The sequence below is a fragment of the Leucoraja erinacea genome, chromosome 18 (genome assembly GCF_028641065.1).
Source record: "Leucoraja erinacea ecotype New England chromosome 18, Leri_hhj_1, whole genome shotgun sequence".
Classification (NCBI taxonomy): domain Eukaryota; kingdom Metazoa; phylum Chordata; class Chondrichthyes; order Rajiformes; family Rajidae; genus Leucoraja; species Leucoraja erinaceus.
In genome coordinates, this window is record NC_073394.1 from 14,858,274 (window position 1) to 14,875,912 (window position 17,639).

Here is a 17,639-nt window from a genome sequence, read left to right on the forward strand (position 1 = left end):
GCAACATTCCACCACTCACCGGTTCCCCCAAAGCAATATTCCAATATTACCCATCTCCTTCCTCCACCCCATCTCTATCCTCCACCCCTCCATCTCCCTTTCCCACCCCACTCCCTGCCCCTTCTCCCTCCTCCCCATTTCCCTCATCCTCCTCCCCTCACTCCCATTCCCTGCCCCAGCACCTACTCAGATCGTAAAGCAACGCCAGGGCCTGGAACTCGGCCTGATTCTCGCACTCGGCCCGGACCTGGCTGTAGGCAGCCAGCAGTCACAGATTGGGCCTCGACGGAGCCGGGTTCACTGTGCCAGGGGCGGGATGAGGGTGGGGGGCGGCCGAGCCAAAACTGCCTGCAGAGAAGGAAGCGAAGGCTACGCTGCAGAATGGCGGCAGTCTGACGGGCCCCGAGGCGCTGGGACACCATGTCCTAGCGGACGCTACGCAGCTGGTCCATCACATAGTTATGGACGAGGGGCCAGGGGCTCGGGCTCGTGCATAACTCCAGACCCTGGCACGGTTGTGGCCTAGGCTCTAACTCCGGGCTCGGCCCCGACTCCATCCCCAGGCTCGGCCGTGGCCTTGACACAGGCCCCAGGCTTGGGCACGAGTCCAGTACAGACCCTGACTTGACCCGGACCCCACACCCAGGCTCGTCCTTGGTTCCAGCTCAGGCTTGGCCCGCGGCATCCCCTCCCCACCAGGTACTGCGCAGCCACAGCTCGTCGGGAGCCGGCGCTGTCGCCACTCCTTCACCATGGCGGCATCCAGCCAATCAATGCGGCGATGATGCCAGGATGGTCCTGGCGACTCCCTTGCTGACTGACAGGAGAGGAGACCAAACTGCGTGGCGGTGTCTGAGAGCAATCAGCGTATGCGCGGTTTTTACGATTTATAAACCTTAATAACTTTTCCAAGCTACCATCTATCATAACGAAACCTGTTGCAATCGCAGCTCAGGAGAACGGTGAGTAAGCAGGCGAAATATCGTAGCGCTATCACGTACCGTTTTTACAAATGTAGAAAAACCGCGCGAACTGGAAGAGCACAAGATCAGAGTTTTAGGTATGTATAGATAGATGTATTTTTTGTTTTTCTATCACAAACTAGGCTTGTACGCTTTCTGAGTTTGAACAGAATCTATGCCTCGCTAACATGTGGCCTGGGGTAAGAAATACTAATTTCATGCCCCTGAATCTTACCTATAAACTCACATACCATTACACTCAAAAATGTGATGATTTGTCTCATTTCCCATTGAAGTACAATTATGTTCTTGACCTCGGATGCCCATTAAACTTAGTGAGACTTGCAACATGACAAAATCTGCTCAAGACTTCCTTCCCCTCACCAATCCCTTTTTAGCTCTCCTGTTTCACCAGGCGGTTACATTTGGAAGGCACCAAGATTTTTATCCTCACTAAATGGTCAATGGTTTTTTTCCAAATAAAATGTAAAAAGCTACATTTTTTCAGGAACCTAAGACAGAGGAGCAAGAGGAGACCTTACCCTATAACTTATCAACAGTGTGATTCCCATTTACTTTAATATCTTCATCATCCAATCATTTTGAGTATTACAGTGATCATGATGCAATGATCATTCACTAAGAAAACATACTGTTGGGTTGCATCACAACTAAGTTTGGATAAAGCTCTGCTCAAGACATTGCAGAGTTGTGGATGTAGCCCAGTCCATCACAGAGACCAGATTCCCTACCATTGACTCCATCTACACTTCATACTACCTTGGAAAAGCAGCCAACACAATTAAAAGTCTTGATCCACTTACTTCTCCTTGCTCCCAACGGGCAGAAGATACAGAAGCTTGAACGCACACACCAGCAGATTTAGAAACAGTTTCTACTACTTAGTTATTAAGCATTTGGACAGTCCTTCACTGAGCTAGGGGGCTGTTCAATTAACCTAACAATAATAAACCTAAGCCTAAGCCTAAGATGGTTGGACCTAGGAACTCCTGAAGTGATATTATTGGGTTGAGTAGATTGATCTCCAACAGCTAACTCTAAGTGAGGTGTTTAGTCAGGGAACGTTGCTGACTGTCCCATTCCAGACTGCAGGAGTAAGAGCTTAGGAATGCACTGAAGCTTGGTGCCGCCAACACAATAAGGGAGGACCACAGTCTAGTGTCCTTCCACTGCTGGACATTGAGGGGCAGAGTCTGGTGGGGCACCCCTCAAACAAGGGTAGGTATATCTTGAAAGGGGGGCACGTGAGTGGCAAGATATGATACTATTGAACATATAACCATTGTAAAGTTTCAAGAGATTTTGCACAGTTTTTGTTTGTATCTATTTTTTATTCAGAATAACGTTTATCTTTGAAATGAAATAAAATTCCACTTGCAAAATCATAGGCTTCATTTTGTGACCGAGGTGCTCGTTTTCATTGGTGTGTCAGAGAGAGTTAGCAGCTTCAGTTCCTGAGCGTTATCATCGTCGATAACCTTTCCCGGGTTCAGTACATAGATGTAATCACGAAGAAGACATGCCAGTGCCTTTACGTTCTTAGAACTTTAAAGTTTTGGCATGTTACCGAATATTGTGGCATGCTTCTACAAATGCATGATAGAAAATATCCTGACTGGTTGCATCATGGCCTGGTGTGGCACTTCACACACGCAGGGACAGGGGAGACTGCAGAGAGTGATGGACTCAGCTCAGTCCATCATGGCCACAAGCCTCGTCATCATTGAAAGCATCTACATGAGGTGCTGTCTCAAGAAGGCGGCATCTATCAATTCTCCACCATGCTTTCTTCGCACTGCTACCATCCAGCACAAGATACACGAGCCTGGAGTCGAACACCACCCGATTCAGGAGCAACTATTTTACCTCAACCATCAAGTTCTTGAACAGATTCATACACCACTAATATTACCTGAGCAACGCAACACTATTGACGAGCTCTTGCACCACCATGAACTGGTTTTCTAATTATGTTTTTTGCACTATTGCTTTATTTTTTTGTGCCATCTTTTCTCTATCTTGTAGGCATTAGCTGTAATTTCTATACAATTTATGTGCAATTTATGTTTTTGTATTGTCTGAATTAATATGCCTGTAATGCTACTCCAAGCAAGATTTTCATTGTACCCATAATTCATCTACTTAGGCACATGACAATAAACCCAACTTGATTTGACATATCTTGGCTTGACTCAATACCACACTCACTTGAATGCCAATTTGATATTAAGAGCAGTCACATCACTGTGGTTGAAAGTCATGTTTGCAATGTTGCATTCCCTTCTTTACATATGAGCAGATTTAGTTTAACTTAGTTCGGAGATACAGCGCGTAAAACAGAGCCTTCTGCCCACTGAGTCCGCTCCGACCAGTGATCCCTGCATACTTACACCATCCTACACACATGAGGGAAAATGTATAATTATACTTAAAGGAAACCGGTGTACCAGGAGAAAACCCACGTTGGTCACGGGCAGAACATCCAAACTCCGTACAGACAAGCACTCGTAGTCAGGATCCAACCCAGGTCTCTGGAGCTGTAAGGCAGCAACTCTACCGCTGTGCCACCATGCCGCCTTATAATTAGGAAGCACTATATTTGACATCGCAAAGTATATAAATCAGCTTATGATTGCATTTTTCTTTGCCATGTTGTTATTTGTTTCATAATCTGAATTTATATTCATTTTGCTTACCAACCAATCAGCAGACTACTAAGCAGTGTTACATACAGTTTTATTTAACACACCACTGACTTCACCCCGGGCCCGTGGTGAATGCCAGCCTTGCCTCAGTGGGAGGTCTCTCACCTCTGAGTCAGATATTTATGGATTCACCTCCCACTCCAGAGACTGGTACTCCTGTAAATTCATGCTGACACTGATGAGGAACTGCCAGACTGGGGTAGTTTGTTGCAGATGCCTTTATTCCAATGGGTCTTCCAGTGTGTTTTTTTTAGTTTGTCCACTGCTTTCAGAATCCTCTCTTAGCTCATTGATCTCCTCAGCCTCCCACCTTCCCTGTCGTTCTTTCTTCCTCTCCCCACCTTTCTCTGCATGTTGCTTTATGTGGAACCTGGTTTCAGATAAAAGCTCATATGTTAGTTTTTTCATCCCTTCGCACATCTCCCGTGCTTTCTGCTTGCATCTCAAATGTCTAGCATTTGTAATTCTTTGGTCCCGTACCAATGTTGAGAATTGTTTCTAAAATGCTTTGTGGATGCGACAACAAGTAATTTTACTGAAACTGCTCAGAATTCATTTCATAAAGATAATAGTTGGCTATTTGTCTGTGGATAAATTGAATATGTGTGCCATTTAATATTTCTCTAAAATATCCTCACACCACAGAAGGAGTCCATTTGGCCTATTGAGGCTGGCTCTCAGAGTATTCCCTCCAATTGCATTCACCTACTTATTTTCCATCTCTCATGTTATCTCATGTTATGCATTACAACATCCCTGCTATGAAATGACAGAGGATGCAACACCTGTTCATTCACCTAGTCCCTTCCCACTACCCAGTGACCCGAAGATGCCTTTCAGCGAAGCAGTAATTCACTTTCACTTCTTCCAAGCTAGTGTACTGCATTGGGTATTCACAAAGATTCCTCTCGACTGAGGAAAACTAACACACATTAACGACTGTATTGCAAACCACCTGAATTCAGTTGAATGAATGAATGAATGAATGTATGAATACATTATTGTCACATGTGACAAGTCACAGTGAAATTCTTTGCTTGCATATGCCAATAGCCGCCGCATAAAGAGCGCTGACAGTTATCAAGTATCCCATGACGGATCCTCCTTTGTTTTTCCACCCTCACCCTCTTCTCTCACCCTCTCTCCCCCCAACCCCCTCCTTCATGGTGGTGCCCCCCATGCCGGGTCCTTCTTTGTTCCATCTTATGAGCAACACTGTACTTCCAGCTGCCTACCTCCTTAATTCTCCACTCTAATCAATCTGCTTGTTGCCTCCTGCATGGTTATAACAAGGGCCTACACAACAGCACATCTTCTGTTTACATCACCTTCTGTTTAGGCATGTTTCAGCCAGTAACATTCTTTGCTGTGACCTCAAGCCGCCGCATAAAGAGCGCTGACAGTTATCAAGTATCCCATGACGGATCCTCCTTTGTTTTTCCACCCTCACCCTCTTCTCTCACCCTCTCTCCCCCCAACCCCCTCCTTCATGGTGGTGCCCCCCCATGCATGATCCTTTTTTGTTCCATCTTATGAGCAACACTGTACTTCCGGCTGCCTACCTCCTTAATTCTCCACTCTAATCAATCTGCTTGTTGCCTCCTGCATGGTTATAACAAGGGCCTACACAGCAGCACATCTTCTGTTTACATCACCTTCTGTTTAGGCATGTTTCAGCCAGTAATATTGATTCTGTGACCTCAATCAACTGACTTTTCCTCTCTGCATAAGAAATGCAAGGTTTGTGATATTGTATCAGTTTGTCTCTTACCATAACACAATGCTATCTGCTGGATGTCCACAACCCTTCAGTTTACATATCTGCTGGATATGTCCACAACCCTTCAGTTTACAACTTGTATGCCCCTTTGTTGTCATTCCGACTCTCTAACTGGCCCCATTAACCATTCAACTGGTCGACCTCTAATATTTATCCCCAGAACAACCTTGCACTCTCTTCTCACAGATAGTCCCCTTACCCTATGCATTCACTCCCAATTTAAGACTAACATATTTTGTTTTTTTTCTCCTTTTTCTCTTTCCACACATACTGCCTGGCTTACTGAGTATTTCAATTTTATTTTATCTTTTTAAAAATGATTAACTAGGTTACAATAATAACAACTTGCATTTAGATAATAGGTTTGAATGTAATAAATCATTCAAGGGCAATATCAGACAAAAAAAAACCTGGGGTATATCAACAGGTATTAGGATGTGACCAAACGCTTGTGAGTATTATTGAAGGAGAGATGGGGAGTAGTAATGATAGAATGAACATTAATATTTAGATGATTGAAGGAAGCAGCATATTCCCACAAGGGCTCAGTAGCAGGAATTCAGTTCCCCTTTGGTTGTATATCTGAATAATATAAAGCAGCAGAGGTACTGTAGTTACATCTTTATTAAGTTCCTCTGCAGTTTAAAATGTATTATTTATTGTACATTGTTTTTCTCAACTCTGTGAAGGCTAATTCTTGTTGCATTTTCTTCATATAAGGAAAATTGTATTGTGGCCATGCATTCCCAGCAGTAAAGAGCCGTCACTGTAAAGTCTGGCTTTCAACAGCAGTAACGTGCGGTCATTGTGTATACAAGTTAGATAAAAGTACAATTGTTGTAGCAAAATTGCATTGCACAGGTTTAGTTTGACCCACTTTCAACTAATGAAGTTGGCTTAGGATCCAACTTGCGAAAGGTAGTTAAATACATTTAAATTGCAGCTTCACAGAAAAAAGGACCATTTCCATGGGAACGGCAAATCTAAAAATATATCATTGGTTTCAGTCATTTGCAGTTCTCCAAACTTCATTATAAGGTGACAGAGGTGATGTAACTTCCATTTTGGCTACAGAGCTAGCCCATTCTTTTTAATGACAAACTCAGTAAAGAAATATGTTCTGCTTTGTTGAGGTATTGTTGAGTGAAAGACATTGGATTGACATAATATTGGAGTCTTTATTCTTTACACTTAGGTCTTTCAACTGGCAGAGGATGTATTCAGTGTTGCTGTTATTTTAAGATGTTGTGGTAGTACCTTCCATTGAAAATCTGGAGTTCCCACCCACACTTCAAGGAAGCAGCTGTTACACATTGTGAAGGGACTGAAAACACAAGGAGAAAGGTATGAATCTCATTGAATTGCACAGAGACTGCTTTTTGGACCTACTGATCGTCAGTTAAGGCTACTTAGATGAGATAACTTATAAGAAACTGTATTCCTTGAAGCATAGATCTGTTCTCAACTCATGACGTTTATCATGTTTTATCGTGTCATTTCAAATCAGGAACATAGCTACGCAAAAGCTTCTCAGTGAAATGCTAGTGAATTCTTGCTTACATACTGAAATCATTTGTCTCAAGCATGTTTGCTGTAATATTATAGTGATGACATTAATTTGAAATGATAGCTATTTCTAGCTATCAGAAATAGCCTGCAGATTGGTTGCGGAGGTTTGCTTTACATTTTCCCTGGGGTTTTATTTAGAATCTATTGGCCTTCAAATGTGACAAGGAGTTGGTTGTGATAAATAATGCAATTACATTTTCAAAAACACTAACTTCTAGCTGGGAATGATGTAAAAGCGGTAACATATTCTCAGCAACTCAGAAACCACATCCAAGGAATCTTCCATTATTTAAATGGAATAAAGATACCAGGCTGATAGAGCGAATGACAACCATAGACCTTGCTTTATAACATTCACAACAATAAAGTCAGTAGTACAAAGTAATAATAAGTTCACTGTTTGTGAAAAATTGGGGCAAGCTCGGAGATGTTACTTATGCAGCTTATACCATGGGAAATATAATTGTGCATTGAGAACATTATGAAAACAAAATCAATATATGTCACTATTTGTAGGTTTCGAGAGGTGAAAGGGCTGTATCATGCAAAATGGTTCTACACAAACTTCTTGCTATGTTCCAATGCTGACACTCTACATTGCTCTGAAGTTAGTGGTGCCAATTATAGGACATAAAACTTTAAGAGATGTCAACGACAGTTTTATTTTTTTGCTGGAAGCCCAGGGAGCAAAGCATTTTTATTTTTTAAATGATAATTTATAATTATGGTTAAACAGGGGAAGCTGTAATAAACTTAATTAGCCTTGAGATGCCATTATGATACTGAGATGTTCAATGGAAAAACATAATTTTGATTTAATTAAAAACACATTTACATTTAGAAATGTATTACAGTGGAACGTAATCCTCCACCATGTGTACTATGCAGATGATGTGCAGTAGTAATGTACATAAGTTGACCAGGTTCGGAAGGGAATCTCAGTATGTACATGTTAATAGTACATACAATAGAGGATGAATATCAATTCCAGTTCCACTATAACATAATTCCACTGATCAATATTACATTTTCACAATGTCTTTCTTCAGGCATGAACAAAGAATGCTCAGCAAAATCACCAATTCATTGTTGTCACCTCTTTAAATCCTAGTAATACAGTAAAATAGGTGACACCTTGAGCGGTTTAACAAAGGTTATTTGATTCAATTTTTTAATAGTTTATTACCTGCACCTTGATAACATTTGGTCAGCATAATCACATCCAACTGGTTGCTAGTTTCACATTTATTTACCTGTAATTCATTACCAGTAGGTCTTGCTCAGCAATATTTTTTATATTTTCTGTATTTATTATGTTGCTTTAATGTAGCATTAATATTTAAGTGCTCAGTGGCACTGAACTGAGCTTCGAGGATAAATGAACTAATTAATGCTGTTGAGTCGAGTGCCCCAGAGAGAGTATGTAGAATATAAAAAAAGCTATGTCTAATCTTGGTAGTATTTGATGTGGCAATGGAAAGAGTGGAGGAAAGATGGTACTGAAGATATCCTCCTCCTTGAATTATTCAGTGCTGCCAATTATGATCTCCTTTCAGCATTTCAGTAAAAGACTTGATCCTCTCTATCTTATGACATTTAATGGCATTGAGGAATGAAGGGTATTATATACAAGAAAATGACTCTTTTGCGATAACAGAAAATGAGAGTGGGTATTATACAAAGTCAATTTATCAATCTGTAATTCAAAGGGTGGGAATAATATTTGCTGGTGGGCGTGTGACAGCCCATACCTGTTAAATGTGGGTAAGAATGAATAGAAAAGCAAAATACTGCGTGAGATTACAACTGAAAATGATGGAGTTCCTCAGCGAGTCAGGCAGGCTAGGTAGAGGGATCACTTTTTCGGCTAGTGAGTTCTGATTAGATCTGGAGAGAAACATTTCAAGCAAACGAGGAAAAAAGGCTAAGTGGAGAGAGAGAAAAGATGAGCAGAAACATGGTGATAAAGTAAATGATATAAAACAGGGATATTAACGATGAAACATATGACAGTAAAACAAACATTGTTAACAATATATTGTATTTTAGCTTAGGTTTTTTTTTAAGTTTCTCATACAAAACATTCTAAGGCAGATAGGGCATATCTTTGCATGGAAAGGCACAGTAGGTGCACGGTGCAAGGTCAGCATTTATTGCCCATTGGTCCTGAGAAGGTCAAAGTAAGCCACCTTCTTAAAGTTCCACAGGCCTTGTGTGAAGGTACTAACTTAATGCTGTTATGTACGGACCTGCAGAATTTAGATTCATTGAGGATACGGACTAGTGACATATTTCCAAGTCACGATGTTGTGTGGCCTTGCAAAGGATGCCTGTTCTTCTTGTCTTTCTCGGGATAGGGGTTTCAGGTTTGCTTGTGTTGTCAGAGTTTGTGAGGCATTTTGAACAATGGTGCACACTGCAGGCACAGAGTGGGCTAACAAGGAGTTTTTGAAGGTTCTAAAAAGTGAGGGGAGGTCTAAGGTATATGGCAGGGAACAACATTAGCCTTCTTACAGTGTTAAAAATTCTATCATTTGTCTGTAAGAAAATTGGCAGATCATTGATTGAGGATCATAGATTATGGATTTTAGCACAATATCCCCAAGCTGAGATCTTTCAGACATATCTCCCCTAAGTTATGAAGAACCGAGTTTCAGATACAGCACTGGTCTGCTTTTGTGTGGGTAGTCTGTACCATCAGTCATTGGACTCCATTATGTATATCCAGGCACCTCAAGAGTCAAGAGCTCTTTATTGTCATATGTGCTGAAACGGAACAATGCGTTTTTTACTTGCAGCAGCACACTAGGTGTGTAAGCACACTACACAATAGATAATATCATAAACCAACAGAAAAAAAAATTCAATAAATAAAAATCCCAATATAGTGGAAAAAATAGAAGAAAGCCCAAAGTCCATTGTGCAACCAAGGTAATTTGTAGTTAGGAGTTTGGTTAGAGTTGAAATGTTCAATAACATGATGGTTATTGGGAAGAAGGTGTTCCTGAACCTTGACGTTGCAGTTTTTAGATCTTCCTATGGCAGGAGTGAAATTCGAGCATGGCAAGGACATTGCAGGTCCTTGAAGGTGCTGGCTGTCTTTTGAAACAGCGCCTTCTGTAGATCCTTCGCATGATGGGAAGATTCATGATAGACCCGGCTGTGTGTTATTATGCTATTATTATGCTATAGGAGGCACTCGGTATTATTGTGCTGAGTTGCAAGTTTACTTACCAAACATTTTTCCTTAAAATTAATTTACTTATTGGACAGAAAAGATATGCGGTGCAATATAATTTCAAGGTCTATGCTTAGTGTGTTAAAGCCATAAATACCTGGCCACAATCTGATCAAAATGACCATAATGTTACAGAGCAACTTTTCCGTCTTGCAAATGATTGCATTATTATTATTAAAGGTTTACACAAAACACTGCTGAGTGTAATCGTACAGGGTTAGATAGAGCTCTTAAAGATAGCGGAATCAGGGGATATGGTGAGAAGACAGGAACGGAGTAATGAATGTGGATGATCAGCCATGATCACAGAGAATGGCGGTGCTGACTCGAAGGGCCGAATGGCCGACTCCTTCACCTATTGTCTATTGTCTACATGGAGAGGCAATGCATAGCAATTCCCTAAGAGGAGAATTTTTCAAAAGAATTAATTTGCTTGAAACCTGTCACCATGTAATTTGGGAACTTCATAACAGCTTTATATATATTAATATTCATATTAATTCATATTAATATATGTCTTCTTTACTCACTCTTCTTGAACAAATAATCCATCCCTTGTCCAATAGAGTCAGTAGAACAATTGGTTAATGGGAAAATGTATATTACTTTGTAATAATTATTCACGTTCTTAATAAGATTATAGAATCATAGAAATTTGTGGCTCAAAAGGAGACCATTCAGCTCATCATGCCCATGCTTTAAAAAATGGACTGTTAAAGTCAATTATTCTTTCCAACTGACCTTTTAATTTATGGCTCTTCAAGCACTTAATGTTCTTGAACTTTCAGTGACGAGGTGAAGCCACTGCACTAGGTTCATCCTTTAAACTGGCACAATAATCTGGGTTTACTATTGAACTGCATCGAATGACATGAAATTGCAGTGATTATTTGGTAGAACATGAACAAGACTTGCCAAAGAAATGTAAGTCTTATCCAATTTCTATCCAAGTACATTTTAACAACATAATAATGTTAATTACTGTCAGTCAGTCAACACTAAAAGTCTAAATATGGAGTCCAGATCATGCAAAAGGTTTATTTTGCTTTCCCACTTGATTTTTTCTTGCTTTCACTCATTTTGCTGTCTGTATTTGATAAGGCAGTGTACTCGCCTACTCTTATATATGCATCCTTAAATCCTATAACTCTCCAAGGCAATTGATTAAGAAGACAAAAAGTCACTTTCTTCCTTCACTTTCCCCTTGGTCTGCAAAGAGTTATCTGTAGGTTAGGCATGATGACTGAAATATGACAGGACTTAGAATGGATTCATGTGAGCTAGACAAGTTCTTAACATAGAACACTGAGATATAAATTCATGTTATTGGAGGAGAATTAGGCCATTTGGCCGATCAAATCTACCCCGCCATTCAATCATGGTTGATCTATCTTTCCATCTCAACCATATTCTCCTGCCTTCTCTCCATAACCCCTGACACCCGTACTAATCAAGAATCTATCAATCTCTTCCTTAAAAATACCCATTGACTTGGCCTCCACTGTGGCAATGAATTCCACAGATTCACCACTCTCTGACTAAATAAATGTTCTCCTCATCTCCTTTCTAAAGGTAAGCCCTTTTATTCTACTGCTATGACCTCTGGTCTTAAACTCTCCCACGAGTGGAAACATCCTCTCCACATTCACTCTAAACAGGCCTTTCACTATTCGGGAAGTTTCAATGAAAGTCCCCCATCATCCATCTAAACTCAAACGAGTACGGGCACAGCGCCGTCAAATGCTCATCACATGCTAACCGATTAATTCCTGGGATCATTCTCATAAACCTCCTCTGGACCCTCTCCAACGCCAGCACAACGCCTATCCACATTGCATAGTAATGGAAGAACTGTGTGATTCATTTTGACAAGCAAAATCAGATTTGGTTTCAAGTTGCAATCACACATGACAATTGATATTCTTTACAAATGGTGACATAGTATTGGAAAATATGACCTTAATGTGAGGTCATTATTTCCAGCAAATCTCTAATGGGAAGATGACCATCTGGCCATATGTTGGTCTGGTAGATATGGTAGGAGGGCACAATTATAGAAACAAATAGATTTGATTCAATACACACTCAGAATTGAAAATGGAATCTGGGAGAGGTAGAACCCCAGGGTAAGAACATTTCTTGAAAGTGAGGGACAAGGCGGAATGGTGGTGTAGTGGTAGAGTTGCTGCCTTACAGCGCTTGCAGTGCCGGAGACCCGGGTTCGATCCCGATGGGTGCTGTCTGTACGGAGTTTGTACGTTCTCCCCGTGACCTGTGTGTGTTTTCTCTGAGATCTTCAGTTTCCTCCCACATGCCAAAGACATACAGGTATTTGGTAAATTGGCTTGGTAAATGCAAAAATTGTCCTTAGTGAGTGTCGGATAGTGTTAATATGCGGGGATTGCTGGCCAGCATGGATCCAGTGGGCCGAAGGGCCTGTTTCCGCACGGTATCTCTGACGTAAACTAAACAACAAAAAATTGATGGTACATATGTATTCAAAGGCCCATAAACAACATTTTCTGCAATGGCCCTGTTTATTTTACCACCAAGTTATAAACACATTTTCTTACAATTCATTTGTCTGTTAGAGTTGCAGGCAAAACTAATTCATAGTGAAGCAGTAAGTTTATGTAGTTAATGCATAATATCACAGAAAATAAAGTAATTTCAAAGACAAAGTTATCTCATTACTTTTTTACAAGAATATTTCATGAGCATGTGTTAAGATGAATTAGGAGCAGTGAATAGGAGAACATTTTATTTTACACCATGTGTCAGCATCTAATACCCATCCTGCTAGTTTTTTTTTAGTATTCACTCATGCCTCAGTCTGGAATGCCTTGTTTAATTGACAGAATGCCACTTTGGATGACTGCTATATAATGCACTACCGAATCTGTGTGTCGCTTGTGCAATGCACTGTTATACCCATGGAGTTCTCTTGTGTAATGCAAGGCTGAGTCAATGGAGTGTCTCTTGTGCTGCTGAATCCTGTACAGCTGTCCTTTGTAACAGATGTCACAGAGCTCTCTTGTCTGTACATTTTCAATTCTTATTAATTTGCAGCTAACACCGCACTACAGATGTCTACTCAAGGAAATTACTCGAATGTGTAAGATTACTGGCAGACATAAAATTACATTTGAGGATGCTTTTTGATTTGAAAAGTTATTGGCAAAGAAACTCTTTGTATCATCAGCACAGTTCACAACACGAAAGAACATTATCACTCATTATTCATGGATGATCATTATTTTTAAATTGCGAACTTTGATTTATTGGCCGCAGTATAAGCATCTGTATTAAATTTTGGTGACATAACAAGACCATTACTAGCACAATGGAAAGTCAACAACAGCTTGAAGCAGTTTCACTTATTTAAATTCTAAAGAAGCAAATCTATGGAGATTTAATATTCGCTCAGTGCATTTATGATTTCATCTAAAGACTCTTAACTTCTGCAAGTTAATTCAGTGTGTTCGTGAATATTTATATGCTATGCATGTGGGAGGTTTTGCCATCAGAGCATTGAAGTTGTAACTGATCTTATTCAAAAGCATTTACTTTATGACAAGGACAACCAGCTTCCCCAAAGAACCCAATCAGATTCATTTCTCATTAAATCAATACCACAACTTAAATGTGGCTGCTTAATTTTATCTGACTTTCAGCTGTTGAAAAAAAAAGTCAACCCTTATTCCTGCAGAGTATTTTGAGCTACAGTTAACTATTTTCAAGTGATGTAAACCGTCGAGGTCTTCTTTGCAAGCTGAATTGTTGTGTGCAGTTGGTGGGCTACCTCTAAAACTGCCTCTCACACTTAGTTTGATTTTTCCTCTATCTGGACACCTAAGTAAAATATTTATCTATTGATTGCTCTCCATGAGGGAAAATAACATTACAATAGCAGCAGGAGAAGAAAATTTGGCTCCGTGAACTTGTTCCACCATTGAGCAAGATTGTGACTGATCTTTTCACTAAACATCATTTTCCTGTCTTCTCCGCATATCTTTTTATTTTCTCTCATGACCAAAAAACGATTGATTTCTATTTTTAATGCAATCAACGACTGAGCCTGCACAGACCTCCAGGATAGAGAATTCCAATGATTTACTGACTGGCTGACTGCAGGAATTGTTCTGAATAACTACCCCTCGTTTGCACTGTACAATTGATTTTAGATAAAACGCTACCACTTACAGCTGTAATACTTGGCCATCTTATTCAGTCCCCCTCCGTTCATAAAGTGCAGATGATTCTTCCCATCAATGAAAAATAAAAGTGTTATTAAAAAAATGTTGAGAATCTCTCTCCTGTCAATCATGCCATGAAGGCCCCACCTTTTCCGGTGGGTGGGGGAGGGATTATAAAACCTGGAAGGGTGGATGTGGCTCAGTCTCTGCATGATGGGGGAGGGAGAGGTCACGATTGTCTGAGCTATGAATCAACTGAATACATTGAATGTCTACTGAACTGTAAGTGTGGTTTTATGGTGGTTTCACCCCGCTTGAAATGGTATGAAACTGCATTTGAATGTGGTGGCCTTGCACACTGCATGAAATAGTATGAAACTGCATTTGAATTTGGTGGCCTTGCACCCTGCTAGAAATGGTGTGAAACTGCACTTGAATTTGGTGGCCTTGCACCCGGCTTGAAGTGGTATGAAACTGCACTTGAATTTGGTGGCCTTGCACCCTGCACTTGAATTTGGTGGTACCCTGATTGAAACTGCACTTGAATTTGGTAGCCTTGCAATTGGCTTGAAATGGAATTTCAAGGAATAGCCGTGAGTCAGCTGCCAGCCCACCAGCTGTGTGTCAGCTGCCAGCACATCAGGCTTGAATGGCTGAGATGCCACCCCAAAATCCATTTGGCCCACAATGTCCATACTAGCCCTCTGGAAACCAGTCCCTTCAGCCCACAACACCCATACCAGCGCTCCAGAAAGCACCTTCCCCCCCCCCCCCCCCCCCCCCTCCCCCCACCCCACTTTGGTCAAGGACATTGGCCTTGTCAATAACAGCCAGATATATGAATACATTTGTTTTTTTGCCAAGCACAAAAATGTTGGAGGTCTTCCAGCATTTTATTATTTATTTGTTCAAGATTCCATCACCTGCAATCTTTTGCTTTTCAATGTCACTAAGTTAGGTGGTGCGGCGGCACAGTGGTAGAGTTGCTGCTGCACAGCGCCAGAGCCCGGGTTCGATCCCAACTTATGGGGACTTTGCCATCAGCCAGGCTTGTGCTGAAGCTGTCGGGCTGGGGTGACTGTAGGGATCTGAAAACTTTATTTCCCAGGGCTGGGGTGAATGTGAAAGGGGTGGTTTCTGGGCAGATCTACCCAATCAGCAATGTTTTGAGCCGCTGCTTTTTATACAGTTAAGTCACGACGGTGGGACGGCTGCTTTGACGGACATACTGGGTGTGTAGAGAGACACACACTGCTATCCCTCTGGTCTACGGACCTTGCTGTAAAATAGCAAAAAATAACGTTAATGTTCAATTTACCTAATCTTTTTGTTAGAAGTTTACTAAAGTTTTGATGAGGGATAAATTAAGGGAATAAAACAATCTTACTGGACACGAAAAGCTGGAGTAACTCAGCCAAGCCGGCAGCATCACTGAAGAGAAGGGTCGAAACGTTTTTTCTGTCTGAAGAAGGGACTCGACCAGAAAAGTCACCTATTCCTTCTCTCCAGAAATGCTGCATGTCCCGCTGACTTACTCCAGCATTTTGTGTCTATCTTCGGTGTAAAAGCAGCATCTGCTGTTCCTCCCGACACAAAACAACCTATGATTGATGCCAGACCTTGAACAAATGCAGTTCAAATGGACTTTTGAATGCAATTTTGGAAGGATTGTTTCTTGAAACAAACTGCTCTAAAAGTTTGAAGGATGGAATTGCAGATACTAGTTTAAACCAAAGATAGACACAAAATGATGGACTAACTCAGCTGGTCAGGCAGCATCTCTGGAGAAAAGAAATAGGTGATGTTTCAGGTCGAGATCGTTCTTCAGGCTGGGTCTTTTTATAGTGAAAAAAAACTGCATGACATCGTTTTTACCAAGTGATGATTTTTCCACACGTCGGTAGTCATTGTTGCCTCAAGAGTAACTCGGGAGAAGAACTTGGTACATCGCAGAAATGAGAAGTAAACGGCAAACTTAGACATACACGTGGGAACTCGTGAATATAAACTTGGAATCTCGTAGACACCACGAGTTTGATTTTATTCTTTCACTCGGGATCACTCATGGGTGGACTCGCACCATGAGACAAGGCCATAATCCTGTGTAAAGTCAGTGTAAAGACAAGACATGATTACAATCGAGCCATTTGCAGTGTATAGATTATTTTGCAATGAAGACCAATGCAACATTATCCTTCCTAACTGCCTACTGCACCTGTACATTGAATGTCAGAGATGTATATGGTAAGGGGAGCTAGATTCCTTTGAAGGTCAATACTTCTCAATCTCTCATTGTTTAAAGAAATCAGCATTTTTTTCTACCAGAGTGGGTAACCTCACATTTTTCCACAATCTCCTCCATGTTTTTGCCTTGAGGTCTTTTAGATATACAAAAAAAGGCTTCAAGGTCTACATTACTTGAAGACTTTTGATATACCAAACCTTCCTAACAAATCTACTTCTTTGTTTTGTACAATCAGTAAACTTGAAAATGCTCTATTTGGCCTAATCAACCTAAATTGCTGATAGTTTTTGAATGATTTGAGTCTTAAGTTCTGCTCTATGTAGTATCATTCTAATCTCAGCCTGCCAGCTCAAGATGGATCTGTTTATACGTTCCCTTTGTCTTCGCTCTGTTAAACATTCTGGCATAAACCCACAATTCCACCACTAGCTCGAAATGGATTGGACTGAGTACAAGAAAATGTGTTAATTGTCATTCAAAACATTATAGCAATACAAAATTTGTTTAGTTCTCCAACCACTGAATGCAGATTAAGTTCAACAAATGGATTTACATTTCAGTGTTCAAATCTGCAGGAATCATTTCATAATCTGCAGGATATTGGAAGATCTACAAACTCTATAGCTACCGCTTACAAAATTCTGCGTCATTGATCATCAGGTCTTTAGGTCTAGTTCATCTAGGTCTTTCGAGCTCATTGGTGGAATACTGATACTATTTTGGTTTCTTGTTTCCAGAGGACTCATGGTTCTCCAGTATTTCTGGAGGTTTTATTGTGTATTCCTCTGTGAAGATACACAAAAGAAGGTGCTGGCTCGAAGGGCCGAAGGGCCTACTCCTGCACCGATTGTCTATTGTCTAAGACAGACACAAACTATTTACTTAATTTGTAATTTCCAATTTGTTCCTTTATCTTCCTTTAT

General features: G+C 40.8%; 1 protein-coding gene across 1 annotated transcript in view; it reads left to right on the top strand.

Annotated features, from left to right (window-relative positions):
- Nucleotides 1-17,639, top strand: part of LOC129705682 (leucine-rich repeat-containing protein 4C-like) — a 268,649-nt gene that overhangs the window by 91,247 nt on the left and 159,763 nt on the right. Inside the window, exon 4 of the mRNA XM_055649376.1 lies at nucleotides 6,664-6,812. The gene's annotated coding sequence lies outside the window, so the exon portion shown is untranslated. The remainder of the gene's footprint in view (nucleotides 1-6,663; nucleotides 6,813-17,639) is intronic.